The sequence below is a fragment of the Falco naumanni genome, chromosome Z (assembly GCF_017639655.2).
Source record: "Falco naumanni isolate bFalNau1 chromosome Z, bFalNau1.pat, whole genome shotgun sequence".
Taxonomy (NCBI): domain Eukaryota; kingdom Metazoa; phylum Chordata; class Aves; order Falconiformes; family Falconidae; genus Falco; species Falco naumanni.
The window spans coordinates 64,140,457-64,156,453 of record NC_054080.1 but is presented as its reverse complement, the minus strand read 5'-3'; positions in this window follow the sequence as shown (position 1 = coordinate 64,156,453).

The following is a 15,997-nucleotide window of genomic DNA, read 5'->3' as shown; positions in this document are numbered from 1 at the left end:
TCAATAACCTGAACTTACGTGAGCAGTGTCAACTTGCCTTTAATAAGACAGATAAAAACAAACAGAGACTCCTCACCTTTATCCAAGGTCAAACGAATAAGACAGAGGGCTCATAGCCCTTGTTTAAATCCAAAGGAATCAAACCGAACAGGTTCCCAGCCTTCTTCAGTTTGCAGATCCCTCTACAATTTTCCCATGGCTCTGCATAACATCAGATGCCAGCAATAGCACTGCTTCTCTTAGCTACCTACCAAAGACATACTGAAGTTACCCAGGGACCACAGACCCCCATCACTGGCAGGTGTCACCCTTGTCCAAGACTGCAGAAATCAGAGGATCAGCCCACTGAGCCTTGCTCCAACGCTGCTGATGTGATGTTAGGCAAGGCTCATCCTCCTTGGATGTCAGCCAGTTCCCTCAGTGTTGGATGCTAGAGATCACCCCACTCAATCAGAAAAAGGCCTACAGCCAGCAAGCACTGATACAATTCTCCACCTTAAAGTGAATACCCTCATGCTTTCTTAGTGTCTTCTTGCCCTAGTCAGCCACTGCTGCTAGCCACAGCCCTTAAGTTTCTACATCACAGTGCCTGATCAAGTGGCTAACCCCCAGGCGTAACCAGCATGTTGGTCTCCCACCGCTTGAAGAGCTCACCCATACACCAGGCAGGGTGACAGAATTTCCCTCTTATGAGAAGACTGTTCTGTGCAATGGTAGGGATTTCAGCCCCGAAGAATGATAAATGTAGGGGCATATGGGAGGGTGGAGGAGGTTAGAAAGCCAGGTTTCTTCAGTGAGGGAGTCAGTTGGCTTGTGGTGGATGAGCTAAAATAACAGACACGTAAAACAATCATTATTTAAATGATTAGGAATTTGATGCAAGTGAAGATGTGTTAATTGAAGATGTGTACTAAAACTGTGACGTCCTCCAAGTGCAGATCTGTTTGCCAGACACAGCAACAGGTACATTTCCCAAGCACCAAGAGGGTTGTTTCACTGTCGAGCATTGCAGCAGGTCTTGTCATGCCCTCTGAGTGTCTAGCTGTGGATCCCTGGGTCATGGATAGAAAATCATCCAGCATTTATTCTCCTGATTAGAAGGAAATAAATCTTTGTCAGGGACATGGACAGTGGGATCAAGTGCACCCTTAGCAAGTATGTCGATGATAACCAGCTGTGTGGTGTGGTCAACATGCTGGAGGGAAGGGATGCCATCCAGAGGGACCTGGACAGGCTTGAGTGGTAAGCCTGTGCAAACCTCTTGAAGTTCAACACAGACAAGTGCAACGTCCTGCACCTGGGACAGGGCAACCTCCAGTTTCAGTACAGGATGGGCAGAGAATGGACTGAGAGCAGCCCTAAAGAGAAGGACTTGAGGGTGCTCGTGGACAAAAAGTTCAACATGGCCCAGCAATCGTAGGGCAAGGCCTCAAGGACAAGAGTCCAAGCACTGTTAGCCCGATGAATGGAGACGTGTTAGAACTTGTAGGGCATAAGCCCTGGGAACAAAGAACAAGTTAATAGCAGACTCTTGAGCCATAGCAGTTGAGATGACAACCGGATGACAAAGAGGGACATACAGCAAGATAAGGGAATGGATAGTGCTGATGAGGAACTTTGTTATTCACCAAAGTCAAGTAGAAAAAAAAACCCCTAATCTTAGAATAGAAATTGTTGCTAAGACAAGATAGACTAATCGGTACCTATTGTTTAAATGATGTTTCTTAGAAGATAACCAATCGGTGGAGTTCACGCTTAAGATTTAACCAATCAGTGTGTAACATGAAGAAGGTAGAAACATATATAAATGTAAAAGAATCACTAATTAAGTCGAAATCTTGCTTGCACAAATCTGCATCCCGTCTCTTCATTCGCCGCAGGCAATGTGCACCAGCAGCCCAGAAAGCCAAATGTATCCTGGGCTGCATCAAAAGAAGCGTGGCCAGCAGGTCGAGGGAGGTGATTCTGCCCCTCTACTCCGCTCTGGTGAGACCCCACCTGGAGCACTGTGTTCAGCTCTGGGGCCCCCAACATAAGGACATGGGCCTGTTGGAGTGAGTCCAGAGGAGAGCCATGAAGATGATGACAGGGCTGGAGCACCTTCCTGTGAGGAAAAGCTGAGGGAGCTGGGGTTGTTCAGGCTGGAGAACAGAAGGCTCCAGGGAGACCTTATAGTGTCCTTTCAATACCTGAAGGGGGCTTATAAGAAGTATGGGGACAGACTTTTTAGTAGGGCCTGTAGTGATAGGGCAAGGGGTAATGGTTTTAAACTGAAAGAGGGTAGATTTAGATTAGATAGTAGGGAGACATTCGTTACTATGAGGGTGGTGAGATGCTGGAACAGGCTGCCCAGAGAAGGTGTGGATGTCCCATCCCTGGAAGTGTTCAAGGCCAGTTGGATGGGACTTTGAGCAACCTGATCTAGTGAAAGTTGTTCCTGCCCAGGGCAGGGCGGGGTTGGAACTAGATGATTTTTAATGTCACTTTCCATCCAAACCATTCTACGAATCTATGAAATAATTTCAATTTCTCTTAAGGAGATCTGCCAATGTAAATGGGGCATTACCACATTATTACTAAGCCTTAGGTGTGATAGGGAAGAAAGGAGTGACCTTCTTGGTCATTCTCTGAAGAGACATGTCACTGTGGGAAGGACAGGTTCTCCAAGCAGAAGCAATTCATAAATGCTGGAGTTTCTTTTAAGTATCCATTAGTGATCTACTTTCTTTCTCCCTCAGTTGTAGTATTCATTATAATTCACAGATCATTTTTTCCCCAGCAGCAATAGAGAGTGGATTTAAAGCACTAGGGCTTCTCTTCAAAGCACCGGGATACATCTGGTTGATGTGATGATATACTTTATTAAAAAATTTAAATCAAAACAGAACTGTACATTTTACTTTAAAGTGTATGACTTGGAGAAATCTTATTCTAGGAGGTGATTTGATTTGACTTTTTGTCTCATACAAGATGAATTTATATTGGATATGTCTGCAGTTTGCAATCCACAAAGTACAGATATCCAAGGCTCAGGTTCTCCGGCCCAGAACTGCTGTGGCCTCTGCTCACCGTAAGATGGCAGTAGATAGTCACCGACACGGCACCAAGCTGGGAGGCTTACGTACGGAACGCTTAAACGTGAACAATAGTTTACAATAGTAAATTACTTCCTAATCTCTCTCTGACGAACATGAACACTAAAAATTCTACTTCACCCTATCCAGCTTTACAGATATTTTCTTGATGCCGATAGAGAACAAGCCCTAGAAATAAGCTTGCCTTTGTGTACTTGTATTTAAGCAACTTTCCATTAAAGTAGTTCAGTTGACAAGTGGAATAGTAAGTCTAATACAAGTGACACTCAAATCAAACCTTTTGGTTGTAATCAACAGCTCTTTTGGATTAATACTTTGCAAATGTTTTTTTCTGCTTGAAAGATCTTTCCTTGTTTATTCAAAATTCTTTGCTTAAACCAAAAGATAAATATATGCAGGATTTTTAGACAGCAGCAGCCACCACTACAGGTCCTATAGAAACAGCTTCGAAAGCAACAGAGAACAACAGGGATGATAGCTGTACTGACAGCTCAGTGAAATTATTAATGTGTCCTTGTGAGAAGAAATACAAACCTAGTAATAGAGTCAGTTATTTCTTGGAAGTAGGATTGTCCAAAAAACATTAGCCTGAATGTATCACCAAAACACGAACTGCTGCTGGAGTGATGGTCACCTTCACAAGCTAGTTTTACAGCAGCAGCTATGAGGTTGGGCTGACCAAGCTATCTATACCTGGATCCAAGAAGAGCAGAAAGTCTTCTGTTCCAGATTTTGCTAGTTTAAAGTCCTTCAGATCAGTGATTTCCAGCCTTTCTCAAGCTATGGAGCACTGCCAATACTTGGCAATTCTCAGGGCGCTACTGAACCTGAGAACTGAACTTCAGCTGTAGTCTGTTTTCCACTGCGTCCTGTCTGCCACCCTGACAGCCACCCTCTAAGCCCTTGGTATCCATTACAAAAGTGCCAGAGAGGAGAGAACTCTGTTTTCTGTCAGGCTAGCCAATTGTCTCTATAAGGGTTCAAAAATGAACAAAGCATAAAGCTAAACAATAAAAAGGCATTCTCACAGATGTATGAAAGGCTAACGTATGCTGGCTGGGAGTGAAGCACCGATAAGCTGAGATAACATTTTCTGAAAAACTTCTTGCTCTTCCTATTTCACACACATCTGGGACTCATCTCAATGAGTGTACCAGAACATTTTATTTGTTTTTAAAAATGAGTTTAGTTTAAAAAAAAAACACATGGGTATGGACCTCTGGTTGTCCCAGTGAGTGCATGAGGAAAATGATGGGCAGTTTTAAAAGCCATGAAGAGAAAGCTGGGCTTGCAGGGTTTTCCTGTTAGTCACGCATCTGTTTTTACCAATCCCGTGATATTTCCAGGTGTTTGGCTGAGTTGTTTGCTTGGCCATACAGTATCAAACATATGTCACTGACCTGATTACACTTCTTTAAGGAATCCTGCCTGCACAGCCAGGGACACAGCTATTCATGCCCTGCTGCTGCTGCTGCATGGGATTACAGACATCTCTTTATAAACTGTGACTCAGATTGTGATAGGCTAATTGTACAAACGAAGCCAGTGTATTGTGTAGCACATGTGGATCCAGCTCAAAGCTCCTTTGTTCTGTGCTCACTGCCAGGGCTGTTGTCCCATCTCTTGGGTGGTCAGCACTGCATACAAATACCTTGCTTTTTGCCACAAACTCTGCAAGTTGAGTTGCTAAATGTAAGTGCTCAAATCTCAGTTGCCTACAAGTCAATGGGGCTTTTGTTACGGCTTTCAATGGGGTCAGGTGCTTGTGCACTGCTGGATACTTGTTCCCTGTTGGGCAATAGTAGATTTGCAAATGTTGCTCTTTCTCAGCTTCAGTTTCTCAAAGTAGCAGTCTTTGTATTTCTGTAACCTTAAGCATAATTTCTCTGCTTCAGAGACCTGCAGGTTGGGAGACTTCAGAGCATTTGAGAGAACAGGAATGGATTTTTACCAGCAGCTGTGCACCTGAGAGGCTTGGGAGGGGAAACACAGATAGAGAGAACTGGAATAGACTTAATTTATTAATGGGTAATGTGCTTTGTTCACTGCCTGATGGCCTTTAACGGAGTTGCTGGAGTCACAGACAGTCTCTGGAGCAAGTAACTTTTTAGAAAGGCACCATTTATTTTCAGTAAAGCTATAAAGAGTTGTGGTAGGTCCTCTGGGTCACAACACAACAAGGTCCTTTCACAACAAGAAGGAAAAAGCAAGCATCTTGGAGACTTACAGCCTCAAAACTCAGAAATAAACCTCCATGAGAAAACCTCAGAAAACTTCAAAAAGATTCCACTTTAGGCATTAAAAAAATCTGACAACCTACTGGGAGTTGCACTGCATGTTTTGTTTTTATGCTTCTGCAGAATACCTGTTAAGGTTTTATCAAGGGACTAGACCCTTCTGAAAGGAATGAACCATCTCTGAAGTGTTAGGCAGCACACCAGAAAACCCAGGGTTTGACATCAGTAAAGGAGTAAAATGAGATGGATTCCAGTCACTAGGTCCTCAAGCCTTACAAGTATGACTATTTACTGCTTGCAAAACAGCAGAGGACCTCACTGTGGCTTTTCACATGGTTATCAAGCCCTGGGGAGTGATGTAGGGGAACAGCCTTCTCTGTCAGCTGCTAGTGATGGTTCAAGGAAGGTGCCTGCGTTCCATCCTACAGCTGCTTAACTCCAGCAGTGACCAGCAGTGATCAAGTACAGCTCCGCTCTTGCATCTGTTTTCATCAGGAAGGAGACAGGAGAACTAACAGTTCTGTTGTTTCGTGTAGCTGTTTTGGTCCCTTGCAAGAAGGCATAACCCAACAGGCAGAGCTTTCTGCCCCAGACACCCAAACCCAAAGACTGCTTCAGTTAGGGAGTAGCCTTCTACTGACTATGGTGAGTGCTGAATCACAGGCAGGTGTGCTCTGGCACTAGAATTCACCTCTTCTGGCCAGGACTGAATCTATGAAAAGTAAACTGAACATCTGCCTTTCTTAATGACTGGTTCTCTCCCAGCTGATGTACAGAACACAGCAGCCTTATACTGTTACTACCAACAGAGGGAATACAGTAATGAAGGGGGTGGGGGGGTGGGGTGGGGGGGTGAATAGTGAATGCTGTACCACTTATCTAAAGGATGATGCACCTATGTTTAGTTAAAGTCTGGAAATGTCCAAGGACCCTTACTGCCACATGACGGATGCACAGACTGCTAAGCCCTTGGGTTGGTTATCTTTAGAAGGGATGTTTTGTCTTAGATCCCTGTTGTACATGCAACATGGCGAAGATGGAGACTTTAAACACGGCCGCTAAGGAATAGAGTCTGTGCAGAGACAACTCCTCAAGGACAGGCACAAGATATGCTCATGTTGTTCACTTGAAGATATACTAGGTCCTTGAATGGAGTGTGCGGGTGTGAGATATGTTAGCAAGTTCCTAGGAAGTTAACGAATAAACAAGAGTGTTTTATATAAAGAGGGGGCTGAAGGGTTCCCTCGGTGTGCATGACTTTGGTGGAGCGATCCCCCATGCACCCAGCGCTGCCAAAGAAAAGATAACCTCCGCTCGCCTGAATATTGCTGACTGATTCTTTAAATCAGGGGAAGGAATGGGTTAAATCATTTTTCCACATAGATTAAAAATTCAAGTGGTAAACTCATAGCTTAATCCTCTCTACCACAAAACCTGTCTGTCAGCCACAGTTTTGGAATCCTTTTACCTTTGGTTGCAAAACAACAGTTGTTTTCTTAGCATTTGGCAAAAAGATATTGCTATAGTCTACCCCTTCTTCAGAAATTCAGTCTTCGTTTACAAACAAAAAAGACTCTGATTATGCCTGTGGTAATAAACAGGGTTTCCTGCATCATTAATGTCTCCTTCTAACAGATTGCCTCAACTACCAGGTAACAGCTCAGGCCAGGAGAGGCAACAGTAGTACTCATACAGACTAAGCATCAAATTTCTTCTTCATTCCTTTATATTTATTTATGATTGTGGAGTTTTTCCATATTAATCCCAAATCTGTACATGTTTTACTTTGACCTTTGTCATAAAAATGACAGCATATCAGGAAAGAGAATAAAAGACATAAGCAAATAATCAGCATCATTAAAAAATAAAAAAAAAGAACTGAGGCAAGCTGGAAATAAAACTGTGTGCTGGACCATATTATTTGAAAAGTCCTAAGAGAGCGAAAACTGTTAATTTGGCAGCAAATTTCAGAGAATCTGAATAGTAAATAAGCCTTAGATAATTATGAAGATGCTTTGAATACTACTGCTGCAGCTGCCAAGACACCTTCTATAGCTCTATTCTGCGACAATATTTTTATCAAGTATTTGAAATGAATAGCATCATTTCAACCAATGATGACTAAGGCTGACTTCAGTGTTCATATGGGTATATTTAAACAGATTTTGTCAAGCTTCATTTCTATAGAAAGTCAAGAATACTACAGATTTCTGAGTGAAAAAATGAAAAGCATAACAAAAATCATAATCACAGTAGAAAATAAAGACCTTTTTTTTAAAAGATACTTGGTCACCAAAGATCCACTGAGATATGAGCACACAGGCATATTTTTGTAATTTTTTGTCTTAAAACGTTTGCCAGGTTAAAATATTCTAACTGAATGCACATGAAACAGAAAGGTCATTGTAAAATCTATCCAGGCAACTGGGGCCAATTCTATGCTCCATCCACACAGAGGTTAAATTACCTCTTTATGCAGGTGCTTAACAACTAAGCATGTGAGCAATCTGTACTTAGGATGTAATGCCCTCTCATTATATAGAATACTAACATTTATCGTTTCTTGCAGTACTCTCTTTCTCGCCACATACCATGTGATGCAGAAATCACATGTATTGAAAACAATGACAGTGAATTGCAAGTTCTTTCTGTCTCAACAGTATTTGACCAGCTACAGGGAGGTCCTACTTCTTTGGTGCATATGGCTTGAAGGTTTTACATTTGATATTTTAAAATAATAAAATATAATTTCCAAAGTTGAGAATTATGTAGCAGCTTTTTTTAAAAAAATGAATTAATTATCAAAAGTTATGGATCATCAACACTAATCTGTCACTGTAGTGTCTTTCACTAAGCAGTTACTTGCATCAAAACATATTGGAATAACTCAGTGGTGCCTACCATTTACTGCATGGACCCCTGCATGGTCTAAAGAGAATGCTCTCACCATAAAAGGCTCCAAAATAATGGCAGCACATCCATCTTTCTCCAATCATCCCTGGATGTTTCAAAATCTAGGGACTGACATTGTGTAACTGCTAATCAGCTCTGATAAGGGTAAGTGTTCATATGTTTTTCATATCCTACAAAAAGATTGGGTTTTGACTAATATTAGACCTCTTGTAACATAGGAAAACTAACTCAACCATAGCAACATTTTAATTAGACTGATTCTTGGTTTGGGTGTTTTATTCACCTACTATGAAATTGCTGTGCCACTGAGTTGTTATCTACAAAGCTTTAGAAAAGAAGGGACCTGAAGCTTTCAAAGTGTTCTTGCTCTACTTTCATAGGCTCCTTATTCGGTTTTCCTCATACATCCTAAGTGAAGAAAGTCATAAAATCAAGCATCTCAAAAAATTCTTTATTACACTTAAACAAAGCATAAATTCTGGAATGTAAATTCATGATATATTGGGAAGCCGGTTGTTTAACCACAAGTTTTCTTAATTATTATGAGACAGCTAACTAAAGGCAGAAGCAGGAAATGGAATTTTCCAGGCTTCACTTTGAAGATTTTTCTCCTAATATTGTACAAAACAATTAGTTTCATTCTAAAAGAAACAGAAATAGACTCTTGACTGTAGCAACCTCATTGTGTTGTGCTTTCAGGGAAGCTTGTCAGCAGCTTCAACTCTGATCTTGCTTCCCGCTGTAAACATCAAAGATGCTTTTTGTGGCTTACCATAAAAATAAATGACAGACTCCACCATGGGCTCTTTTTGGTTGTCTTCTTCTGGGGACAACAAACTGCAGAAATGCTGCCTGCAGAAGTGCTAGAAGAGATCCAAACAGTTTCTGCAGTTTCTGCTTGCCCTGTTCCAACAACCCTTCTTTGCTCCTCTTGTTTCCCTCACCAAAGTTGTACCATTTAGTCTTTTACACAACAAATTTATCTTAAAATCTGTATGGTGGCTTGAGTACCAAATCTCAAAAGTTTAATATTAGACACGTCAGCATCAGTCCACCTTTGTTTTTACATACAGTAGACCATATCTTCAATGGACCCCAACAATGCAATGGCTAAGGATTTTGGATCAAATTCTGTATTCAGTTACACTGGTAATGTTCATGGTGCTACTTCACCAACATTATGAAGTAAGTTTTGCGCTGATGAAAGCAGAATACTTTCCACAACAAAACACCATTTTTAGAATTTCTGAAAGCCTCTCAGCTTCCTTGAACATCTCTTTAGTGAAGAATAATTTTACTCCTATACTTGATTTAGGCAACAGTCCCAGTCCCCACTGTTAACATTTGATTCAGCCCTCAGAGAAGTCAATTATAAACCTACTTTAGCTACAGTAGAACTGTATCTCTGTTGAAAGGATGATCTGCAAATAATTGTCTAGGATGGGATGTGACTTGCCCTCTCTGCAGGCACCATGAAGACATTAAGGCCCATTACCTATATGCAGAACCTTTAGAACAATACAAAACTTAGTATCATTAGGTTGTTCTCAAAGTAACAGGAACACTGTCAGCATCACAGAACATCAGAAGCTTTATAAAAGATAAATGGGATGTGTACTCCAAAGTTCTGCTCCAAATTTGTGAAAGGCCAGTAATAGGGAATTTAAGAAGGGATTATGCTGTTGTTTCTAATGTACACTTATGTGTAACCATTTTATTATTGTGATGTAATTCTAACTGGATTAAAAAATCATGTTCTGTGTAAAACAACTGAAATATTATATATTACACATTTTTGTGCAAATCTGTTGAAAAAGTAGTGACTGGCATTTGGCTGGTATTTGGTGGGTTGTGACAATGACATACAAATATGCGTGCATTTTACACACCCAGTGAGTTTGTCAAGTTAATTTGTATTCTTACAAAACATTTAAAAATTAAGATCATATAAATAAAACAAATTACATAGATTTTAGGTACTAAAGAGCATAAAGGTCTTTAAAATAGAATTCACATGTAAAGTGGATAGGCTAGTCAGTGCTCATTTTGGTGTTGTCCTTGTTTTGGCTGGGACAGAGCTTATTTCCTTCTTAGTAGCTGCTATGTTTTGGATTCGGTATGAGAATAATGTTGATAACACACTAAATGTTTAAATTTTTGCTAAGTAGTGCTTTCTCCAAATACAGGACTTTTCAGTTTCCCATGCTTTGCCAGTGAGCAGGCGCACAAGGAGCTGGGAGGGAGCAAGGCCAGGACAGCTGGCCCAAGCTAACCGAAGAGATATTCCATATCATTGAACATCATGCTCAGTATATAAACTGGAAGGAGTTTGCCAGGAGGGGCTGATAACTGCCTAGGAACTGGCTGGGTGTTGGGCATTGGGTAGTGAGAAATTTTCTTGTGCATCACTTGTCTTTGTGGGGTTTTTAGCTCGCTTTCTTTTTGTTGTCTCCTTGTTCATTACTATAATTATCATAATATTTTATTTCAGTTATTAAACTGTTCTCATCTCAATCCATGGGTTTTACCTTTTTTTCTGATTCTCTTCCCCACCCCACAGGGAGCAGGGAGGGCAGTGAGTGAGCAGCTGCATGGCACTGAATTGCTGGCTGGGTTAAACCACAACAGCCAGATTCCCTGCTAAACCCCAGAGTAACGGGTGCTCTCTGGCATACCTACCAGAAACACTGCTGGCGTAGCCACCTAGCCCAGGAGGCTCCTGGCTCAGCATAATGTCCTGAGCTGGAAACCTTGTGATGACTTTCTGAGGCAAGCAGGAAAAATGGGTGGCTAGCACAGAATTCTAGGTGCCATTGTTCTGTCAAGTCCCTCACAGACTGATACAGCAGTGACTAATTTCCAGGCACCAATAATTATGCCTTGTATCCACATACTATGCTTGTAGGGAAGTAAACATAATCAAGCCTGTGCAGCCCATTATCAGGTATATAATTAGGCAAAATGCAAAGGGACAAAAGGCACCTTCTTCTAAACCCTTCATGGTATTTTTTCCTGTACTTTTAAAAGTTTTTGACATTTGCAGTTCTGAAGTACTACTGAAACTAGTACAATTACATTGTATGAGGCTACTGCAGTTACATTCATTATTTCTGATTATCAAAAAGAACAACTTTAGTCTCAAAACATGTACTGACTGTTGAGGCAAAATCTAGGACACAAGAATATTCAGAACAAGTTTAAGCTATGAGGCAGTGACAGTTTCTTCATCTGTGAAAGAGGATTTCTTTTCATGTATCCAAGATGACACCATACTGTTCAGTTTTAAAATTCAACAGCTTTTTCTTCTCAAAAAAGAATAACTCTCAAATCATTCCCTAAAATATTAACTAGTAAATGGACTGATTTAAGGTTCTCTAAATCATCTCTCAGGTGATGCCATGACTTCCTAAGATACACTGGTTCCAAATATGTTTGCCAAATGAAAGGACAACTGGCACTCACACCCACTAGTGGCATTTCATCAAACTTTATCACAGCAGTGGTAAATCTTACCACTTTGGTCAAGCCAGTATATTGCAATTTAAATTTTTAAAATATTAAAAATCAATAATTTTTTTAAGAGAATTAATTTTTATTTATTTCCTTAGATTACTTAGAAATACATTCTCTGAACGCTTCTACATCTCTCACCCATTTATGCCACTTATATTAAAGCCATTGCCATATTACTTCTCTACTAAACAAAATGATCTGCCATAGATTATAAGAACAAGGACACTAATTCTGCTGTACTTCCTACAAATAATTTTCTTCCTCTTCCAGTCACTGTCATGTTCCTTTCCTGATTCTTGCCTGTTCGTGACACCAAAATGCTATGCAACACAGAGATAAGTTGTCCTTAATGACTGTGATTAAATATTTTATAGTATTCAGAAGTCAAATCTAAACACTTCTTTTCAGTGTAAAAACATGATGCTTAGGGAATGCTGATTGCATATATGTTATAGTTTTAAATTGGGCACACAGAGAACAGCACGAACTTATCTTTCATCTCCCCTTATGTATGTAAATCACTGATTTTAAACATGAAACTATACATACGGTTTGAATTTAACTCTATACTAGAGTAAAAGATGCTACTCTGCTTGCCAAAATTCCTGTAATTTTTGTATTAAGGGATATGTTTGCTTTTTTTAATTCAGATACTTTTTTGCTTTAATAGTGTTTAGACTTTGCCTTGCAAGTACTATAAAATTCTTTAAAAGACAGAATTAGCACACTTGCAGGATTAAGTTTGAATTTAAATATTTAACACTTCTCATAAAGGTGACCCAGTTTTATTACTGGTATTCAATAGAACATCTGTTCTCCTATCCAATACCAGTGGCTTTGTAAGGGTTGATGAATGTTTGTACTGTATTTTGGATATTTATGATTCTACACAAATACTAAGTACTAGTACAAATATAAAAGCAAGGGAGCAACCTGTTATTGTAAAATTATTTTTCCTTTAAATACTTAAGTCCAGGAAATGAGTTTATAAGGAAAAGGCTATATATGATAGCAGTCACAATTAAAAGAAATACAGAACATTGACAGCCTTGAAGTTATTTACTTGTGAGACTGTTTCAACAGAAAACATAAAGAAACATGTGAGAAGAAAGATGGGGTTCCTTCAAGATTATTTTAGAACATTTCCTAGAAAAGAATACAGTCCATTTTAGGAGTAAACCAGGCATACATCATACATAAAGACAGAGTAGTAGCAAAGATAATACCATTCTGTTAAGTCCCTTTTTTTCACTTGGGGGGGGGAGTCAAGCTTGGGATTCTTTATTCTTCAGATGACAACAGCTCCTTCTGTTAACTGCCTTGTGGTGCTCTTATGTACTTCTGTGCAATTTCCTCAATGATTTTTACAAATCTGTTCCTGAGCCAGTTGTGCAGGGAGTTCCTGTCCTCTACACCTCCTGTTGTGTTAGTTAACTGAGCAATGGAGTAAAGAAGAGGCTTACAGAACAAGCCCAGAGCTTCTTTCAAGGGAGGAGTCACTATTTTTTTTTCCTGTCTGGTTGAAATCTACATCTTCTACAGAAAAGTGACATCATTTGGAAATGCATTCCTGCTGATGCACTCTAGTAGCAGTAAGAGAAATGAAAGCCACAAAGAAAAAGCTCTGATGAGTTTTAGGTGAAGGTTTATATCCACTAAGAGACTGAGAAAGAATATCAGAAAATGCCATTTGCCTGACAGAAAAATGTTTTTCAGAGAAATCTCTGAAAGTTGATAGAATTTCAATTAAAAAGATGGATCCTATCTTACCTAAGTAATACAATATGGCAATGCTCAGTACAAACTGCTGAGCTTGGAAAATGGCATATCTTGCTAAGGAAGAGCCAGAAAATGTGAAAAAGCTCTCAGATAATAATCCCATCCTTGAACCAATAGAGTTACCATGTTTATCAAACAGGGCTAGTGAGATTCCATAGTAAAACACAATGTGATATGTCATATTTATCTGAGCAGTGTTGCACTATACTATTTCTGTTACTGACTGCAACAATACTAGGTTGTATCATCGCTAGGAGAACCACAGTCTTTAGCATACAACTTGTTATGCAACAACAATTCCACACTGAAAGACTTACCAACTGGTAGATGAAATTCTACGGTTGCTTAGTCGTCAGGACAAACCCATGTAACGTAAGGAATATGTGAAATGCTGGCCTTCTGCATGTACTTAGAGCTTCTTATTTGGCGTAATTACATTGGAGGACACCTCCTGCTGCAGGTTGCCTGGGATACAAGAAACAAATTTGGACCACAGAAACAAGTGTAATAATTAGCACCAATTCTCCACATGCCAGTCTAGATTAGAAAGGCAAGTTTCTTCTAACAGAAATAGGACAGAAGAGGTAACACTAGTGTTAATGGCCTTGTTTTATCTGGCTCTGTGGAGGTCTGCTAAATGCTTATGTTATAGGTGGGGGGTATAATTCTGCACAGCCTTGATGTCCTAACACCAGTCAGGATCACTAGTTTAAGTGTCACTGGTCTGAGTAAAAATCAGCTCGTAGAAGGTGTCTTAATTTTGTATTTTATTCAGGACTAGTGAGCACTTTCTTTCTGCACATAAACAATATCTAACTAGGCTTATCTACCAGCAGCTTCCTGGATCTAGTGATGCTGAGCCATCCACTTGGTACAATTTGCTTCAAGCTGCCGTTTTGTGGTTTATTCAAAAAAAGCTTTTCCCATCCTACACTGTTATCACAGTCTTCCAGCGTGGCAGGTACTTTGCAGTGACCCAAGTTTTCTTTACAATTTATTCCAATGCCAGTGCTTCATGTTTGTGTGTGCAATGACAGGTCATTAGAGGATTATTACAAATAAAATAATTTCTGTGAAGACACTGAAACTTTATGCAAAAAAAGCTGTACATTGTTAAACATGGATTTAATAAGTGCTACCATAATCCAGAGTCATTCTGTTTGCCTCTTGTTTGGTGAACAACAGGGCAGTGTGGAAAAATGGCTTAATAAAGATGTGACAAGCTACAAGATAGTAACAAAATGAAGTTATGAGATGATTTTGTTAACTCTGAGGAAAAGAAAATTAAATATCTAACTACAGCCTCTCATTCTCTCAGTGCTTAGTGCCCACAGTTGCCCTCATTAGAACTAAAAGAATTAAATAATTCAAAGATATTTTTCTTTTTTAAGAAGGATTTTTTTAATAAGTAATCACAGCTAGGAACAAATAGTTACAGTTCCTGTAAGCTAACACCTGGGATTTAAACACAGTTTTATAAAATGTGTGGCAACTTCATGGGTTGTAACCTGTGGAGTGGAAGCCTGTATGACCCCATTTCATCATTTCCCAGTACGTTGTGTTTTTTCACTAATTCTTTCTTCTCTGAGAATGAATAATTTGTGAAAAAAATCACCTCTTTGTGTAATCCTCTTTAAGAGGGAAGTTAATATAAAGAATTTATAAGTTATGAAGGGAGGAAAGTTACAGGATAGGGTAGGGATTTTATTCTCATTGTAACAGGGTCTTGTTGGTTTTTCCTGTTTGCTTTGTATTGATGGCTGCTGTCCTGTAAGCAACAGAAAACAACTTGTCAGGAAGGTTTCTGATGTAAGTGCACATGTACTGCATATGCTCGCATTGCCTGAATTTGCCTGGGTTTGTCTGTTGTTTCTTGTTTCCTTATTTGAGGTTATAACCTTAGCATTGCAAACAAAAAGTGACAGTAATTGTTAACAACCTCAGTAATTACTAAGTAACCAAATTTTAATGCCCCTGAAGGGCACTTCAGCAATCTTATATACAATTATTCAGAAAAAAGCCTCCACCTTTTCCGCCAACATATTGAAAGGCAGGATTCTTTCTTCAGGTGCCTTAGTTCAGGCACACCCAAGTCATCCGGTAAATCACATGGGTGGTGGTTGAACACAATGTATTAAACTCCTTGCTAAGATTAGAACAGCCATGAAGTTCAAACAAAATCTGTTAATCCAGGTGAGGGAGAGGGTTTGGGTCATAAAAAGGGATTTGTCATAAATACGATAGAAATGTAAGGTTGTGAGGATCCAAAAGAGCCCATCCTCCTGCTCAGAGACAGGGTATACACCATGTCTAAGAGATACTTAATCTCTTCTTGAATCACCTTCACCTGAGAATTATGACAAATGCCCTGTATAATATGATCCAGGGCTTAACTAGGCTTAAACTATGCTTAAACAGAAATATTTTTCCTATACTGGACCCTGCAGTACTCTTCATGTA